The 18,588-nt window shown below is 42.9% G+C and overlaps 1 protein-coding gene and 1 pseudogene across 1 annotated transcript in view; one reads left to right on the plus strand and one right to left on the minus strand.

The window, feature by feature from the left end:
* MYO1D (myosin ID) overlaps positions 1–18,588 on the plus strand; it is a 303,106-nt gene that overhangs the window by 248,888 nt on the left and 35,630 nt on the right. The gene's annotated exons all lie outside the window — the stretch shown is intronic.
* Positions 10,445–11,099, minus strand: LOC129070261 (coiled-coil domain-containing protein 28A-like; annotated as a pseudogene).

Genomic DNA, 18,588 nt, shown 5'->3' on the forward strand with positions numbered 1-18,588 from the left:
CTGTGCGAATAGTGACTGTCCTCCCTCTCCACCTGGTAAGCCACTCATCTTTCAAAATCCACCTCAGATGTCACCTGCTCTATAAAGGCAATCCTGTCCGTCCCTCCCCAGAATTGCACCATTTATTCTTGGAGATCCCTCAGCACTATAGTTCTTACCTCTAGGCGCATGTATCACCTTGTGTGGTAGTTATCTACTTATTAGTGCTTTTCAGACTTCTGTAAGCGAAATCCCCTAAGCAACCGAAAAGTAAACTTAGCATTCACTGGGACCATGTCCAGGCATGTTCCTTTTAACGTCTTGTGTTTGTTTCAACAAGTAATGCTAATTTTTATTCTGCTATTCTAAATGTTGGCTCTAATGTAATTGAGTGTTAAAGGTTCCCAGTTACTTGCATAGAGTAAAGCTGATTCTCCAGGAACGTGCTCCACGTCTGCTCCGTAGCTTCACTTGCTCTAGCACACTGCCGAGTAACTAAGGGAATGGAGCCCCAGTTTAAGAAACTAAAGTTCACACATGTATCTCTAACCAGATCAAGAGCACTGTGTCTTCTTTAATACCATATTACCAGTGCCCAGCACAGTACCCAGTATACAGAAGGCATTGATATGTACTTACAGAAGCAAAGGAAGGAGCAGGGGGAGGGGGAGGATGGAAGAACAGATGAATAAATGGAAGAAAAGAAGGGAGGAAGAACAGATGGATGGGAGGGAGGGGCTGGAGAGCTGGATGGGTGGATGGATTATAAAGGTCAAAGCATAAGCAGAGAGAGGTAAAGACAAATACATATGAACTACTCTCTTAAGAAGCTTGGCTGTAAGGTGTGATGTCAGAAGCAGTAGCTAGCAGGACCCTGGCATTATGGATAGTTTAATTTGGGGGCATTTTGTGACTGGTGGAGAGAAAAGAATAGGTGGGCATTTGGGTCTGTTATTTATTGGGAAAGATCTGAACATGCTTATAGGCTGAGGAACAAGCACCTAGCGAGTGGAGGAGAGGCTGAAAACACCCATTCAACTCCGTCCAGTATTTGCTGAGTACCAGCAGCATGCCAGGCACTGTACCAAAGAGTAAGCAAGATAAAGTTTCTGTGCCAGGGCCCTTATCCTTGTGAGACTATGGGAGGGGTGGGAGGAAGAGAAAGGATAGTGGGCTTTCATCTAAGAGGAGGTAGAACTGCGTGCTGATTGCTGCTTTCTTAGGAAGAGCAAAATACTACAGTGGTTGTCTAGGTCACACATAATAGTGGAGATAAGACTGCTAGGAAAAAACCCACATACATTCCAGTGCCTCTTGGACATGGTTATGTGTGTGTGTCTCACACGGAGAAGGGATAAGTGAGGCTAGATGTGTCCAATGTGTATTTGCCAAAAAACATTTCTCTCTGGTGATTCAGACAAGGTGGTGCTTTCAGGATATAGAAGTGGAACAAAGGCAGAAAAAGATGTGGTTGAGTCTCCGTCTAGCCAGTTAGCCTAAGTTTTTCTGGTTTTTAGTAAGTGACTCATTTCCCTTTTGTGTGGTTTCTTTAACATATTCTACATAAGACTAGCTATTACATACAAATGGAAATAACATGTGATCTGGGCATGGGATGCATATTGATTTTTCATCTACTTCCTAATTAAATTAATGTTCATTCTGAACCCTACAGTTTCGACCATTTCACAGCCCCCTCCCTGGAAGTCATTTATTACCAGATATTGGCAGCTCTGCTCTGTGTTTAGTTACAGTGAATAAAATATTTTCAATGTCCGAAACTGTAGATCTCATTTGTAACTCTATATTAATTCTGTTTCACAGATATTATTAAGAAATGGCTGTGAACTGGATGAAAAGATTATTTTTAAATTACTTTTATGGTTTCTGTTTCTTTTATTGTGGACTGTCGCCAAATACTTTTTAGAAGTAGGTATAGTCGCAAGTATCTTTTTTAATTACTTAGAAAACAAGTCTTATAAAGACTTAAAAACATTGGACTCTGAGTCTGTGATCTGCTCATTTTTAATGATCCAGTATTAGGGGTCTTACTAATCCTCTGTGATAACTGGAAAATTTTGCTTTAATCTCTGCAGCAGGTTAGGTAAGAAAGTGAACACCAAAAAAATTATAACTCTGTACTGATAAACATTTTTTGTATCAAATATTGTTTTAAACTAATCATTGCTGAAAGCTTGAAAAATCCTTTTGTTTTCATGGTACTTGTAGAGAGACTTAATATAACAGATACTGAGCTTTAAATTAAACTGTTTATATTTAAGTATTCACTAACATAGAATCCTGAGTTAGGCACATTTTTGTGGATTTGATACCTTTCCCAGGGTTTTTGCACTTTGCATTTTCACCTCACAATACTCCTGTGAAGGCAGATGTTGGAGTTAACAGTATGCCTTGTTTCACAGATGAGAAAAGTGAGCCATCTGAATTAAAAGAGAGTTGGCCCTGGCCAGGTGTCTGAGTAGGTTGGAGCGTCGTCCTGTGCACCAAAAGGTTTTGGGTTCCATCCCCAGTTGGGGCGCATACAGGAGTCAACCAGTCGATGCTTCTTTCTCTTTCCCTCTCTCTCTCTCCCCCTCTCATCCCCCCTTCCTCTCTCTCTTAAATCAGTAAACATACCCTTGGGTAAGGATTAATTTAAAAAAGAGACAGAGAGACTTGCCCCAAGTTGTACAGATAACAGACATCTAAACCTTGCCACCAAAGATTTTATAGTCTAAGGCAGAGGCGAATGAGCATTTGTAGGAGTAAATCTCATTCCCATAAGCTGAAAGGCATCTCAACACCAGTACACACAGAGCTTCATGAATTTGGAAGGTCAGTGCTGTGCTCTTCCTGTGACCCCGCTAACATTTTCAGAAGGTGGACCAGGGATCACTACTCACTGCCGATCTTTAAATGTTAGTGTTTATGATCGTAACAAACAGTTACGCATTTTGTGGAGAGTGTGTGTGTGATGTGCATCTACATAAATAAAAAGTGAAAACAAAAAGTCAGCCATTGTCCGAGTCTCCTTCAGAACACCAGCTTCCCACTGACCCTGGAGAACAGGTTTCTCTCCGTGATCTGCTGAGATCCTCTTGTTCCGCTCAGACAGACCCTGCCCTGGCCCTGGCCGCTCCTTGTTAGGCCCCTTTCTCATTCCCCTCTTCTCCCAGTCATGCCTGGATATTCTAGTGGGCAACCTTTTGGCCAGAGCCGCATTTCCTCAGCTTAGGGCTCAGTAGAAGCCCCAACAGTGACAGCTCTTTGTTCATGTTACAAACAGACTAAGAGGAGCCTTTAAGCGGGGCCATCCAAATACGGACTGCACGTTCCCCAACCCTGGGGATACACAGGCTGAGCCTGAAGGGTCACTTGGGATGTCCTAGAAGGTGCTGGCTGGGTGGAAAAGAGAATCATGAAGGCCTTCTCTTGAGCCAAGCATCTCTGGCTCAAAGGCAGCAGAAGTGACCTTTATGCCTGTGGACACAGGAGGCATGGCATGGTGACACCTATGCAGTGTGGGAAAACACGGCATTTATTTAATTTACCTAATTGCTTTGAGCTGCACCTTCCTTAGCTGTAAAATTGGGGTAAAAATACTTGCCTCGTGGGATTTTCGTGTCAATTAATTTTAAGTCATAAAACAGAATGTAAAATGGCTGGTACAGTGTCTGTCAGGTGCTAAGTAACTGGAGGTTACGCTTAAAGATTCACTGCCTACCGGATGCCACAACATATACAAAAAGATTTGATTGCTGCTGTGGATGAGCTCTTCCTCCTGGTGACGTGGTCAGCCTTCAGTCATGGACCTCAGCAATGGTCTAGAACTGGTTAATGCTAACAAAATAAGCAAATATGACTTTGAACTTGCATTTGGGCATTAATAATCTATCCTATAAACCTTAAGGTTGTATAGGATATGAACTATAATGGAGTCCTTTCTTGGGTGCTCTCCTAAAAGGCAGGAGAACTCATTTATCTGTATGTGGAAGCGCAGAGATGTGGAGAGGCAGTAGTTTCTCTTTAAACAGTATCCCTGACAGTTATCCTCAAAAATCCTTTGTCTGCTCCTCGAGGAAAGGTGCTGGAAAGCAGCCAGCACGCAGGAATTCAAAAGACAACTGGTACAGAACAGAAATGTGTGCTAAAAATACTAAAAGCAACAAGGATTCATCTGCAAGCAGAATAGGCTCTGTATGCCCCCTGCTCTGGACTTGCTCCGAGCTGTAATGGCTCTGTGTTATTTGGGGATGACAGTAATTACAGAGCCAGAGTGCTCCTCAGCAGAGACAGACAGAGCTCCGAGCAGAGGGATGGTTTCCATGGCAATAGCATCAGCATCTGAATGACTTCCTGTCACAACAAGTTGGTGATTTAATGAGTTCATTACTAAATTCCAAAAGAAAACCGAGAATGGATGAGCTACTTACTGTTCAGCCCTCCAAGTGCCTGAACCCACAGTGGCCGTCCACTGCCATCAGTGTAGCATCAGCGTGGGTACCTGCTCAAGGCCTGGACACAGGCAGCCTGGGGCTCCAGGGCCGGCGGATCTGAGGGAGGGAATCCCACCGAATCCCCAGCCACGTGGTCTGGGAAGGCCTCACTGCCTGTTATTCTAGGAGTGTGGAAGGATCACATGAGTCTCTGTGATAAGCCTGTGCTATTCAAACCTAATGAGATTCATAATCACCGAGCCCAGGGCTTCAGATGCATACCCCCAAGTATCCCAAGCCCTTTAGGAAAAAAGCCTAGAAAATAGACTTTAAATTCTATTAGTGTATAAACAGAAAGCACAGGGGGAAAGGATGCCAGCCTACTTGCGTTCTGTAGTGACACTTAATGTGAACAAAATTAATTATCTGGATACCTTCAGAAAACGGATGTCATTCATATGGGTGATTGCATATAAAATTTGAGCTGAAAGATAATGTATCACAATAAAAGTGTATAATAATTAACCTTTCATACCTCGCTGTCATTGTTAATGAAAATCTATGATCTGGCTGGCAGAGTAATACAGCCTTAGTCGGATCAATTAACTAGGGGCCAGATAGGGGCAGAAGAAAGGGGTGGTGACGATTCTTCAGGAACGCCGCATTAGCTGGAAGTGGAGTGGTATTCCATTCCTCTCACAGTCCTTTCCCTATCAGCTCAATAAATATTTGATCCCTCAAAGTGTTTACAATCTAATAATGGAGACAAATGCAGAAAGAAGCACAGTTCAGGAAAAGAATGCATTCCTGTTTTTTGTCTCCTTGCTGGGCACTACCAGTGAGTCATGTGCTTTACATATGTTTTTCTCCATTAGCCTTCTAATAACCCTATGAGATGGGTATTGCTCCCATTTCTCAGATGGGGAAACTGAGACCCAGGGATGCTGTGTCACTTGCCCCAAGTGCCCACGGCCAGTAAGTCGCAGAGTCAGGGTCAGGATTTCAGCTCAGTTCTGTCTGACTGCTTGGCCTGTGTTATTACCCACTCTGCCTAAAGAGAGGTGCAGACTCAGAGCCACAGATTCTCAGGAGGAAGAGGAAAGAAAGGAGGTGATACTTGATGGGCCGCTGGAAGGTGGACACATCCTTCCGCCCTCCCTCCCCCTGCCTTAAGCACTGACCCCACACAGCTATTGTAACGCAGGTGGGTCAGGCCTGCGCTCAGTTACAAGGAAGAGGAAACTTAGAGAAGGACAAATCACAGAGAGCCAAAAATACTCTTTATCTTCTATCAAATACTTTACCAGATCAATTAAGAACATAGGAAATTTGACTCATTTGCATGTGCATATGTATAGGTGGGGCAAAAGTAGATTTACATTTATGAGTACACAAAACAGTTTATCCTTGTATTATGATTTATTAACTATTGTATTATTTTCCATATGAACAACTATAAACCTACTTTTGCCTCACCCTGTGTATGTATGTGTATGTATATAGATATATGCTTAGAATGGCAAAGAATATAAATTATGTCTGTGTTTACATGTGCCAGTGTTGGTCCTTTTCTGTTTTAATAAAGGGAAGGAAAAATAATTGCTATCTGATAGGACACCTATGAAGAATATGTAATTGAGTCTCCTTTTACTACACGTGAACGTACTGACTCAGAAATGACATCTGGCATGTTTTCCCAGTATCTCTGAGAAACCCTGGCCTTTGTTTCCGAAACACTGACCAGCAGAACACACTGGGGACAAGGTGAGAAGGTTGCTGGTATTGCTAAGCGGACCTAAGCCTAAGCTAAGCCTAAGACGTGGCTAATAGCGAAATGTTTACCAACTCAATTGTCCTCGTATTTGGATATAAATTTTAAAATACAAACCTTTAAAATATATTGCTGAAAAGGAAAAGGAAGGCTGAACCAAAAAAAGTGATTCTGTTTGTATAAAATTATTGTATGTGTTAAACAACTTAGAAGAGATTTAGTTTTACAGGCTGACAGGGATGGCTTTGGAATATTAAAAGTTGCTGAGTTAAAAAAATCATCGTTTCATTAAGTCATGTGTACATTTTGGATTGTACTGTTTAAAAAAAAATAAGCAAGCCCTTGTTGCTTTACTACACATAAGATTATCTACGCAAAATGCAGCAAGGCCACCTCTTAGGCGACAGAGTCTCTGCAGGGCACCCCGAGTGGGGGGCCGCTCACCCGGGGTGTGTGAAGGGTGCCCCAGGAGTTGTGCAGCGTGGCAGCCCTCATATTTAAAACAGCTTTCACAATAACCAGACATGTAGGGTTATACTCATTGAAGTGGAGCTGAAGACCCCTGAATCCAGTTTCCTCTGTGCTCCCCAAATCACACAGCCCTGGCTTGGGTACCCCGGGATAGGGCGCTCGCTACTTCCGCAGGTCGCAGGGCAGTTCGCTGGCTGTGTCTCCGACTTGCTTATGCTTATGCCGTGGGGAATATTCAGAAAGCAGCTGTTCCTTCTTGTCCTTGAACTGTTGGCTTTCTTTGAGCATTGCCTCCTACAGAGTTTGCAAATGCATTTCCCATATGCTGCAAGGTGTAAACATCATGCTGTTTGGCTCTTTAGATGTCCCTTCCTATTTGATATGCACGTCTGAACATGTGCATCAGTAAAGTGTTAATAAACTGCCAGGGCCACAGCTGACATAGGGCTTGACCGGTGTCACAAGAGAGGCAGTGTGCCTGTCCTCCATGGCACGCTGTGGGAAGCCAACAGTGGGGCAGGTCCACACAGGTACACCTCTAAGATAAGGCCCCAGACCAGCCCTGCCAGGCTCCCCGGCCCCAGAGAGGCAGGAGTTCTTTAGTCTGGAGAGCAAAAGGAAAAACCTTTTCTTTTCCCTATGGGAGCTTTTACGGTGCTACTGACGCCATGGGAATTCTTCTCTTTAGGGCCAGTGATGGATGTAGCACAAGCTCGTCTTACTCTTGGTCACTCTGCTAGGCCCTGGGTGTAGAGAGGTGAATAGTACATGAGGCAGACAGGAAGATGCCATCGAGAGTGGTGAATGCAGTGACAGAGTGTGGTGGCAGCTGTGGGACCTGACAGAAGGAACAGCTGGCCCGGTGGGGAGGGAAGGGCAGTGTTTGGAGCCCTTAGAGGAAGCCGCCCAGAACAGACACAGCTGAGGAAACAGAAGGGGACGCAAAGAGGAATCAGGCACGTCGAAGGCAGGGGACGAAGACGGCCTCTTCTAGCAAAAGCAGGTCATGCTGAAACTGTTTTGGGGACTCTGGCATTAGCGGCATCTGGCAGGGGGAGGGGTGTGGAGAAGACTGCCCTGAAAGGGGGCCGAGTCCCCGAAAGCTTCAGGTGCCGGGCAGATAACAGCGTGCCCAAGTGCAGGGTATTGGCCATGTGCCAGGGACTGTGCCGAGGCTTTTCACATGCAAGTTCTCTCTTATCCTTCTGCACATTCTCTTGGAAACGATACTGGGCGAAGGACTCTGATTCTACAGACTATCTGTATATAAAGAGCTTTATTGAGAGAATTCACACACCATACAATTCATCCATGAAAAGCATACAATTCAGTGGGTTTTAGTGTCTTCAGAGTTGTGTGACTGTCACCACAATCAACCTGGAACACTTTCATTGCCCCAGATCAAAACCTCATACCCTTTGGCGGCTGCCCCCTCCCCACTGCTTATTAACGCCTACTCAACTACTAATCTACTTTCCATCGCTATAGATTTGCCTGTTCTGGACAATTCACATAATGGAATTGTATAACATGTGGTCCTCTGTGAGTGGCTTTTCACTTAACATGGTTAAGGTTCATCTAGGTCACGGCCTGCATCCATAATTCTTTCCTTTTTATTGTCCAGTAATATTCTGTTCTGTGAGTATGTGCATTTTGTTCAGTTGATGAACATTTGGGTTGTTTCCGTTTTTGGCTATTATGCATAATGCTGCAATGAACATTCATGTATAAGTTTTTGTGTGGACCTTTTTTCATTCTTCTTGGATATACGCATATACCTAGGAGTGAAATTATGGCTCATATGGTCATTCCATGTCTAACTTTGTGAGGAGCTGCCAGATTATTTTCCAAAGCAGGTATGCCATTTTATATTTCCACCAGCAATGTATGAAGGTTCCAACTTCCCTATTCCTTGCCAACAGTTGTTATTATTTGTCTTTTTGATTATAGCCATTTTAGTTGGTATGAAGTGGTATCTCATTGTGGTTTTGATTTTCATTTCCCTTATGACTAATGATGTAGAGCCTTTTTGTGTGTTTGCTGGCTATTTTTATATCTTCTTTAAAGAAATGTCTATTTAGACCCCTTGCCAGTTTTTTAATTGTGGTCATCTTTTTACTATTGCGTTCTAAGCATTCTTCATATATTCTAGATACACATTCCTTATCAGATATATGATTTGTAAATATTTTTCCTCTTCGGCGGCTTGTATTTTCACTTTCTTGATGGTGTTCTATGAAGCACAAAAGTTTTTAATTTTGCCCTGGCCTGGTAGTTCAGTTGGTTAGAGCATCATCCCAATGTACCAAGGTTGCAGGTTCCGTCCTTGGTCAGGGCACGTACAAGAATCAACCAATGAACGCATAAATAAGTGGAACAACAAATCAATGTTTCTTTCTCACTCTCTTTCTCTCCCTCTCTTTCCCTTCCTCTCTCTTTAAAATCAGTAAATTTTTTAAAGGTTTTTAATTCTGAAGTCCAATTGTCTATTCTGTTTTTCTCTCGTTTCTTGGGCTTTGGCTTAGAGATTATAATTTTAACCAATACATAGAAACTTGATTCTGGACTGGAAGTCATGGGTAGTCACTGAAGGACTTCACTTTGTAGGATGACTTAAGATCTGCATTCTTTAAAAAAATCAGACTAACACGTAGGTAGACTGATAATGGCTCCCAAAGATAGGTCCATGTTCTAATCCCCAGAGCCAGTAAATGTTACTTATTTGGAGAAAAGTTCTTTGTGGCTATAACTCAATTAAGGTTCTTGCAATTAGGAGATTCTCCTGGACTATCCAAGTGAGTCCTAAATGCCACCACAAGTGTGCTTATAAGGGCAGAGGGCTGTTTGGTGCACACGGAGAAGACGGTGGAGGGAGAGATCGGAAGAATGCAGCCACCAGGAACTGGAAGGGGCAAGGAGTCCCAGAGCCTCTGGAGGAGTGTGCCCTTTGCAACATCTTGATTTCGGTCTTCTGGCATCAGAACTATAAGATAATAAATTTCTGTTGTTTTAAACCACCAAGTTTGTGGTCATTTGTTACAGCAGCCACAGGAAACTAATACAGTCTGGTGCTTCAAAAATTATTTTTAAAAAATCAAACAGCAGAAAAGTATAAAATGAAAAGATAAATAAACAATGTGTTTGCTGCTATTTTTTTTTTTTTTATCATGTATAGACAGCATCTATTGGCCTTTGACTATAAGGGATGATGGTTTATTTAGCAGCCTTTGGTCACTCCCCCCACAAATTATTTTTCTTTTTCATTATTGATGGTTTACTGTCTTTTAAACAGTGACTTTATGAAGGATAGCAAATTTCACAAGTACTCCTTTAACATTTCATTATCACTGGCCAATGGAAGGCACACCCGTGGGCGTACTGATCGTCTAACGTAAACTGAAGCTGGGCTGCCGCAAAGCGCCTGCACGTCACCAGATTCAGGGGTGGAATATGTTTGGTGCGCCCAGGAAGGGTAGGTCCTTCAGCCCTATCAGCGGCACTTAGCACAGTGCATTTCAAGTGTAACCTCGGAAAGCACCAGCAAGAATCACAGCAGCACAGCCTCTCTGTGACGGTTCCTGACGAAGCCTTCACACGGCATAGGCCTCCAGTTACAGTAAGTTACGGCAACTCAGAATTACTAAAAGCAGTTATGTGAAAACAGTCATTGCAGTTGCACCATAATTACTGTAATTCCTTGTGGAAGATGACTCTGCCCCTGGATTCAGCTGGAAAAGTAAAGAATGCCGCTTGTCTTCAAACCACAAGAAAGCAACTGCCTTTCATTTTAGCTTGTAGAAGTATTTGGAACATCTTGTGCATCTGCCAAATGGAGTTTTGTGTGGAAGAAGTCAGTTCTCCTAAATCAGACAGAAGCCTATCCAGATTAGAGTCACGGGCTGTTTTTCTCTCATCCTCAGGAAGTTCCTCTAACTCACTCCCCACAGAGCTCCAAATTCAAGCAAGCTAATTTCTCCTGCATTCCCCGAACATGGTCCATCTGTTCAATGGAACATTCATTTCCAAACACTTGAAGTTTTCCAGAGTGGAAATCATTCAAAAGGCTGAGAAACCCCTTCTCCATTTCCTGAACATCTGAGAGAGATACCAGTGAGAAAGGAATGCTGAATCGGAGGGGGCCGAGCACCTTTTCCTTCTCCACTCCGAGGTTTTGTCTTCTCTTTCGTCGCTTTTTTTCACTCTGGTCGCTGTGAAGTTGACCATGACACAGGATTTGAAAACCCCTGCTTTTACTCACTGGAATGGCATGTTGGGGCACATTAACAGTGAGTACAGTGAGCACTAAAAAACTTAGGGTCCCTCCTCTTCACTTTCTGCTCCTCCATTGTTTTGAGTTCCGTACTGCACCACAGCCACCTTCTTATGACCTGAGGAAGGAAGGCAGCCAGGTCCTCTTCCTCAACCTGCAAGGCCCTTGGAGCCTCTGAAGCCAGAAACTGCCACCACAGCCAGCAGCTTGAGCGGGGTCGCATCGCAGACATGCCACACGTCCCTTTGTGGCCCTACTGTTGGTTACTTTTACAACTAAAAAGACTGCGTCATCAGATCTAAGGTGCCATCTATTTAAGATGCACTGTTATTTTATACTCCACTAAGGAAACACAACACCTCCAATTATACTTTGAAGGTATCATCAAGAGTAAGGAGCATCCCAGTTTCAAAGATACTAATGGCTAAAAAAAAATGTGAACTTTAGAATCAGTGAAATACAAAAAGAATAATGCTCTAGCAACTTCAGACAACTCTCTTAACTCACCACTAAATGAAATAAAGATATAAGTACCCCTGCTTGAACTTTTGACAACTGTAGCTTTACTTTTACATTGTTAATATTTATATTGTTTCATATTTTGTTGATTGACTCTGAATCAGAAATCCATAACTAGCATTTATTTTATAATTTTGTGAACTTTGTCTTTCCTTCAGATCCAACAGTATGCTAGGATTGCATTTTCTTTTCTATGGATTCATTGTTTTCTCTATGGATCCCTTTGAGGACCATCTGTTACAAATACTCAGCTCCTCCATCATGGCACAAGAGCATCCATAGACACTATGTAAATAAATGCACATGGCTGTGTTCCAATAAAACTTTATTTACAAAATCAGGCTGTAAACCAGATTTGGCCCATGGGCCTTAGTTTCCCATCCCTTGATCTAGAAGAATAGATTCTGACCCTCGTGTCTGGAATACAGTCAAGATTTCATTTGAAAGGTTTTGAATAATTTAAATTTAAATGACTGTAGCATGCCTGGGCTTCACAAGATAATTTAAACACCTGAAAATGTGAAATTCTTGAGGTGTGGTTAATTTGGATTATCTTAGGACCCCAAGAGGAGACAAGTGTGCTGAAGTTGCATTTGTATGCGTTTCTCCAGTCCTTGGGTAAATCGAGTAAGACAGGACAAAGAAATGTCTTTCATCCAGCCGCACATTTCTGGGTCAAAGGTGGCCTTTCAACTCCAAAAATAGAATTCTTCCCAACCTCCACTTCCTGCTGACAAGAAGTGTGACCCCCTTCAATTTCTAACTGTGAAAGGATGCAATTCATGGGACTTTTTTCCAGACCACTAAAATGAAATCCTGGGTAATGAAGCTTAAAGGAGTCAGTAACAATTGTTGGAATATTGCCAACGTTTAAGGGTGTCAAGTGGAAAATTCTACAGCTCAGATGAAGATCAAATTGATCAGATTCCAAGAAACAATTCAGACTTTAGAATGAAATGTATATGCACAATATTTTCTTATCCTATCATTTTTTCCACCTCAAACGTAATTCTGAAAATAATAATTCTAATGTAATTCTAATAAATTCACATTCTCTTTAGAACTGTCCACTTGAAAATCTAGAAAATTAAGCCAGCACATAAGACTCATCACTCATTTAACCCAAACAGCCGTATTTATGGTTCATTTTAATATCTAAACCAATAAGAACCCACTCACTTTATTCAGCTGTAATAATAAAAGTCCCTTCAGAGTTTTAAATGAGCTGACCCAGTAGAATCTTCTTTTGTTTTCCCTCATCCCGTTATGACTGGTGATTTCTTGCTGGCTTGCTTTCTTCCAGACCTCAAAAATGACAGACTCGGAGTCTGTAGCCTGGGAGGCCCACAGCCCTTTTCTGCCCCCCTCTGTCATTGTGTTCTGCCGCTCCTGCCTTTGAGAACAGACACTCGCCTCGGAATAGAATTAAGTATGAGAAAGAAATTTGCCCTTCTCCCTCAAATCGCTAGTCTTATTTCTGCAGGGAAAACACTCTCAGGGAAGATATTACCTAATTGTTACTGTGTTTTATATAAATATTATGTAAGTGCAAGGTATTGTTTCTCTTCAAAGAGATTGAAAGCTTTGTTTCAAAAATTATGTTTTTAAATTATTTACTTGATTATTTTAATATATGCTTTGCAACAAATCCTATGTGCTGGGTCATAAAGACAAAACGTAATCAGCGATTATACTTAAATGAGCAAAAGGTGCTGTATTTTCAGTTTTCTGCTTTAGAATGACATTTTTGTGTAAGCTAGAACCATGCTCCCATTTTCCCAAAAGTATACCATTTTCTCCTAACACTGCTTATGGACTAAACTCCAAATTTAATTAAGACAGAAGAGAGCCTTTAATGGAAATAACATATATGCTTCATTCAGTGGGAAACGCCCTCTCTATGTAAAATTCTCAGGCACTCACTGAATGTCTCCTGTTACTTTGCAAAGACTAACGAATCACTCATGGCCACCGGATACAGCTGTATGGACTTAGCTGAATGATTTTCATTTTTCTGGAGAACAAAACATTTGTGTGTTAACTTCCCATTCTCTGTTCGTAGTTGGGCACACGGACCAGCGAGGATGACACCTGTTGTTCCCTGTTGACTGAAGCACAGCAGCTGAGGGTTTAGAGAGTTGACTATATTTTACTCACTCAGTTCCATTTCTTCGTGTGGCCCTCCAGCTGGCTGAACAATAGCAAAACATATGCCTGTGTCCATAGAGGGGTAGAGGGGAGAGAAAGGAGGGAGGATTTAGTCAGAAGTGAAAACACACCCCCGGAACGAGGAGTTCGTATCAGCCCTAGCCTTTGTTAGTAGAGCATCGGCAGGAACCTCCTCCACCGTCTTCAGCTGTTTATTTTGCCCTTTGCAACAGATTATTATGGAACTCACTGATAAGCTTCTGGGTATAATACCAGTTAAGGATTTAAACTTTCCATACAAAGCAGTTCTTCCTGAGAAATAGACTGTTTACATTGGCCCTCATATTACCTTGCCTAAGGATGGTCGTCTTTAAAAACAAAATTGATGGTTATTTTTCTAATTATGAAAATAATTATGGCATGTTCATGGGGAAATTTTGAAAAACATAGAAAAGTCTAAAGAAAAAAATTACAATCTCCCAGAATTTTGTCATGTAGAAATAACCTCTGTTCCTGGTTTAGTATCTTTGATGTTGGGACAGAAAGCAAGTGTCATAAATTAATTTTCTCGTCAAATATACTATAAGTGATTTCCCATAAACACAAAACTTTAAGCAGTCACTTAAAAATTACATTTGTTGGACATTTTGATAGTTTTCGGCGGGGGTATTATAATTTGTACTATAATAAATATTTGTTGGCATTTCAGCTCATTTCCTTAGGATTAACTTGAACAGGGAAGGGTGAAGAGGCAAGAGTGGTTTAGCAAATAGAAGAGCAATTATGAAAGCCAAGAGGTTAACAGGAAGCATGGCACATGGAGGAACTGAAAATCATTGAGTGGAGCTAGAGCTGAGGAAGCCTGGGGGGAGGGGGAAACTGGAGAGGTAAGCAGGTCACAGAGACACCAGAAAGAATGTAGACTTTGTCCTGAGGGCAGTGAGGAACCAAAGGAGGGTTTCGAGCAGGAAATCAGATTTCTAACTTACTATCCATAATATGGTTCTGGTTGCAGCTCGAAGAGTGGAAAGAGGCAAGGAGACCAGAGAGGAAGCTCTAACGGTAGTTGAGGGGAGGTATGGTGGCAGTCTGAACAGTAAGGTGGCAGCGCAGATGAAAGGCGAGGAAGCGGATTTGGAAGAGATTGAGAAAGTGACATCTACGGACTTCCTGATGGATTGCTGCCGAGAGAGGGAGAAAGGTAGAATTGAGGCAGTTCTGCAGGCTTCTGGCTCGAGCAGTTGGGTAGGTGGTTGGACAGGAAACCCAGCTGCCTCCCTCCCAAGTGGAGATGTCCAGGAGTCATTTGAATCTAAGGTTTGGGGATCAAATGGACTAGAGATACTGATTTGGGAGTTATCAGCATGTAGAAATTAGCCAAAGTCATGGAAGAAGAGGGAAGAGAAAGGGACAAGAAGAATGGTTAAAAAAGTAGGATGGCAACAACTTTTCTGTACCATGGAAGCCCCAGGAGAGCGTGTTCTAAGGCCACATCAGGTGCTGCCGGGAGGTCAGGGAACAAGAACCAAGGCAAAACACCGACCGTCGACTGAGTTCAGTGACTTGGGAAACCCAGGGAAGCGAGGCTCAATAATGAAGTCTGGCTTCTTAGAGAGGATAACTCTCATTCATTTTGTAACCACCAAGCAAAACAACCTTGGTGCTGACAAAACTAAGCGAAATTGTTTTACACACAGTAATGGGATTGGAGGGCCTCCACTCTACTAAGCGAAATGGGCATGTTAATCTATGCACTCTTAAGGTCTACGTCAAATTTTCAGTGAGGCTATCTACCTAACATTGGCGCTCATCAATGTTTGATACCCCTGCTATGTGTGCTTCTTAGATTAATCCAAATACCCCACTTACGGGAACCTCTTTGAAGGCCATGAGTCGCCATAAGATGTTGGCCATACCCTGTTTCATCCGCCACAATCTCAAAATTCTGCATTCACATCTTTGTGTAGGCCTCATTTGCAGCAAGATGGAAACTTGTGTAGAGGTTCAAAAGAAGGCAGATCCTATCTGGTTGAAAGATAAGAGAAAGATGGAGATCAGAGAAGGATTCACAGAAGAATTTCCATTTTTACCATTCCTTTGCCTCTGACACTTGTTTCCCAGAACTGACTTGTCACCGCTTGAATTGGAAGTTGTCAGTGGACTTCTCAGGAGCTGCGTGGGAACTAGGGATGGTACAGGGCAGGACCTCAAGAGTGTTCTCATCCTGTGGGAGCCCCGGGGATCAGGTGCCACTCCACAGCAGACCAGCTGCTTGGCGATGTGGTCTGTGGCCAGATAATGACAGCCAGTAAGATCGAGTTTGTGCTTCAGGTGCAGTGACCTCTAAAAGAGAGTCCCATTTTGCGATTCCTGATACTACTGTGGAAACATGACTTTTCACTGTTCAGTAAGCAAACTATAAAAAATAACAACTGGGGCATCATGCTTTAGAAGCTTCATGTTGTTTCTGCACATTTCAGCATTATTGTCGCATCTGTTTTGAATTCACTTCCCTTGCTGATCACGCTTGTCAGGTGTCAGGATAATCTAACCAAGCCTTCGTTGAGTGCTTTTCCTGGTGCTCATTGCACATGCACTTAGCCTTTTTGTTTCATTAATACAGGAAGTTGTTAATGCCGAGCCAGGTTTGGAAAATTGAGGATTAATATTTCTAGAAGCTGAGCTGATCTTCCCACCCCCACCAATTTTTTTTTTTTTTCAGGAAAAACAATGACTTCTGTAGTCTCTTTCCAACAACACTCTTACTTGCCCTCATCAAGGTTATTTACTATTGCAAAGTAAGCTCACTGTGTAATCAGAACTCTTTTCAGGTAAAGTGACCAGATTAAACCCAAAATTGAATATCCTGGAAGGAACTCACAGAGTTGTAGGACCCTGGAGACTTAACAAGCTGTATTTTTTCCTACTCCTCATCAGTGTAATTTTTTCGTATTTCCTTATGCTGTGTATTATATTATGAGACTTAAGCACTAGAACCAAAGACTTGATCATAATCAGGACCCGTTTTCTTCCCCCAGCCCGGCTCTCTGCCCCGCCAGCCTCTGTGTGTTGGCCTCATTCTCTTCTCCTGTAGGCTGCTTCTGTGCAGGGAAAACCTCGGCCTCAGGCAGCTCCAGGCTTACATTATGCCAGCATAGCAGCCTGAAGGAAAGGGAAAATCTTTCCTACATCAAAATACATGAATCCCAAGGAAAGCCTCTGATGAACTCACATGCCCTCCATCCAGGCTAAATAGCACCAAGGTAAGGGGCTAGGGTCCAGGTGCCATGCCCATCCCTGAGGCTGGGACCTGTGCTCCGGGGATGGGCGGCACTGCCTGTGGCTGGAACGGGGGATGAGTCAGTTCTCTGAAGGGAATGAAGGCAGAGTCCCCCCAAGGGAGGGAGCAGACAAAAACCAATATAGACTACACTCAGTACCAGGATGTTCTTCTCTCTTGAAGGATATCTCTCATTATTGTCCCAGAGTATCCTGATGAGTCACAATGAATTATATTCTTGGAATTAGACTAACAGGCTATATTTTTTCTACCCCTTATCAGCGTAATTTTTCATATTTCCTTATGCTGTACATTATATTATGAGTTATGATTACTTTTAAAGGTGCTTTCACATAATCTCATTTAATTCTTACAATAACCTGAGCCATGTGTTATTGTATTAAACCTATTTTACAGATGGCAAAAGGACACAGGTTCTGTGACCACGACCACAGAAACAGTAAAATTGGGGGCTTGATGAACATAGATCTTTGCTCCTCTGCTAGTTTCTGTGGGCATCAAAGCCTTAGATCTCTGTCACCTGTGTTTTGATTTTGGTTTGGAGCATTTCTTGTATTTGTTTCTCCTTGGAAAATTGAGACTGTGGCATCATCTGCTTTTACTGCAAACCCCGATGAAACTTCCTCTAGTGCTGTGGATACTGTGAATGTTCAGTAAGCAATGCTGACTGGTAATGACTCGAGGGTTTAAGACACTATTGTTCAAATTAGATACAGCAGGCGCCTTTGAAGCTGTGTAGCCAGCATACAGTGAGAAGACTGTGTGGTTCCCCACGTTTGTTCACACGCTGGAAGTCCGCACAGGGCCCCTTCCACAGTAAGGAGCCTTGTCTCTGGAGAGCACCCTGGAATGCTGCCAAAGCTGTGAAGAGTGTTCTCTCACTTTGGGGATTTCTCACCTCCTGTGCCCCTTCTCCGGCTTCCATCTGAGACACCATAGAAACACTTTAGCATCCTAAGCCTGAAGCCATTCTCTAAGCAAAAGGCGCCTGTCCTACCCCAGAATGCCACGGGAGCCCAAAGATCCTGCCCACCCAAAAGGCGGCAGCCCAGCGCCCTGTCCTGCCCACATCAATACGGCGCACCCAGCAGTTCAATGCCCCTACATTCCTCTTTTTAACAATGTCATACACCCAAGATTATAACATTTATTTCTAGGAAAGAGTTTTAAGATGGAACAGGGAAAGGGTTAGCATTCTCTTGCCCTTCCTCGGGGCGCCACTTTTTCAAGCTATAAAACAGGTCCTGCCCCTTTCCTGATTCCAGAGTGTGTTTGCCTTTCCCTTCTGTCCAGGCTGCTGGCTCCTCTCAAAGTGACTCCTTACCTCCTTCAGCTTCCCACTCTTGTCTCCATTGTGCATCTGTAGTGCTTCCTTGGACCCTCCCTGACTAAGCTGGAGGAGCTTGTTTCAAGGTTCTTTTTCTCAGTTCTCACTGACCTGTTCCAATTTACTATGTGTTACTCTCAGATGACCTAACACTGCAAAGCTAGATACAAGCAGATGCTGATTCAGGTCCAGGAAGTGGGGGCAGGGGTAGGGAGAGTGTGTGTGTGTGTGCACGCACGTGGGCACACACGCACGCCTTCAGAATTTTGTACTGGTTGTACCTATTGAATATAGCAATATGAAATGTTTATTCTTCTTTCTTATTAGTCCTACCACATAATACTTGTTGGAACTGAATCAGAAGGT

The sequence above is a fragment of the Pteronotus mesoamericanus genome, unplaced genomic scaffold, assembly GCF_021234165.1.
Source record: "Pteronotus mesoamericanus isolate MK-2021 breed Mesoamerican mustached bat unplaced genomic scaffold, CSHL_Meso_final contig_246, whole genome shotgun sequence".
NCBI lineage: Eukaryota > Metazoa > Chordata > Mammalia > Chiroptera > Mormoopidae > Pteronotus > Pteronotus mesoamericanus.